Source organism: Myiozetetes cayanensis, unplaced genomic scaffold (genome assembly GCF_022539395.1).
Source record: "Myiozetetes cayanensis isolate MyiCay16 unplaced genomic scaffold, myiCay2020 scf49, whole genome shotgun sequence".
NCBI classification, from domain to species: domain Eukaryota; kingdom Metazoa; phylum Chordata; class Aves; order Passeriformes; family Tyrannidae; genus Myiozetetes; species Myiozetetes cayanensis.
In genome coordinates this window covers 161,775-163,495 of record NW_026087731.1, presented here as the reverse complement: position 1 = coordinate 163,495, position 1,721 = coordinate 161,775, and positions in this window count along the sequence as shown.

Here is a 1,721-nt window from a genome sequence, read left to right as displayed (position 1 = left end):
AACAAGGAAGATATATTAAAAGGTATACCTCCTTCTTTTAAAAAATTGATCGTATTCTGATTTCATGGAGTGCACGTTCAAAATTCAGTGCATTATACCTGTAAATATATCACAGGAGCAAATGACAAAACAATTAAATCTTGCTACTAAGAGGCTGATATAATATACTTAGTATATCTGTAGTAAGAAATATTGCTGTTATTTCGAATTCTAATTACTGCACATTGTACTCAAACTAGCTACATGTTATGTGATTAATCTGTTGCTACTACTTTTTTCTTGGTCAGGCTGTAGAATTTTAAAAATTTTTCTTTTGTAACATTGGAGTCAACAGGTAAAATTATATGAAGGTCTTAACGAAAATAATCTCGAATGTCACTGGCTGGTGATGCATCCCAGGCTCTCAAGCTTCAGTGGCTTTCGTTTCTTGAGGTTAGTATAATTTTTAAATTCATTACATATGTGTTATTAGTATATATTTTCACACAGAAATCCTTGATCCATTATTTATTCTGAACTTTTGTACAGAAAGAGAGATCATTAAACATTTTTTGTATTTGGTTTGTGTTGTGAATTCTGGAATTTTGCAGTAAATGTTTTTATGGCTTTAATTTTGTAAAATTTCCATGAATGACAAATGCAAAGGGAATAAGTGCAGAATGGTCTGCACTGAAATACTCTAATGCTCTCTGCATTAGTTGACCCATTGAAAGGGATCTATTTCAAGTTTCTTTCTGTGATTCATGGAACAAGCAGAATAACTTCTGACTTCCTAACTATTTTTCTCCTTGTGAACACGGTACTGTGTGCAATTATGATGGGCAATGACAGCGCAAGCCACAGGGCCAATGAACTGGCTATCGGTGTCTAGGGAAGGTAAAAAGTGGAACTGGGCATGCATTAAAATCACTACTTTCCTACACAACATTCAGGATAAAATTAATGTCTTACATTTTCACTAATCTCTCCTAATTTCCTCTTAAGAAAATACATCTACTCATCTGCTAAACCTTGATGTTAGTAAAGGATTAAAGTCTCACTGTCTTCCTCTGGGAGATCTGCATATTTGATTGAAAAGGAGTAATTCTATAACTTGAAAACACATATATTCTGTGAATCCTCCCCTTTGTAAAGCAAAGATGGGCCTAGACCTACAACGCTGCCCTTATTTCTCTGTTCATGTAAGTAAGGTGTTTTTCTTATGTCTAAATATACAGTCTAAATATACATAAGACATTGAGTGTTTAGACCATCAGTTTTTCAAGTGAACAGCAATCTGAAAACGTCTGCCCTAGCTTTAATCAAATCAATGAACTATAATTATGAGGCCCGTTTACAAGTTGTTAACCCCAAAATCTATGGAGGTGCTGTGAAAGCGGGATACTCTAATGCACAGCTTGCTTTTCTGTTGTGTACTAGTAGGAAAATGTTTCATTATATTTTAGGAAATATTTTGATTTTTGTTATTACAGTTAAATTGTTGTTTCCATTTGGTGAACTCCCATATACCTACATATTTGATTCCTTCTGTCGTAAGTTTATCTACTGCCTCTGCTAAAAAAAAATTTCTGGATTTCTACTAATGTTTAAACCAGTTTCTGTAAAGATGAACTTTCCTTCTGCAAATAGGTGTGCACAAGTGCACATGACAATTGCAAAGCCTGTGTCCCTTGTAAGCAAAGGGCTTTCTATAAGACAGAGAATTGCCCACAGGTTTGAAC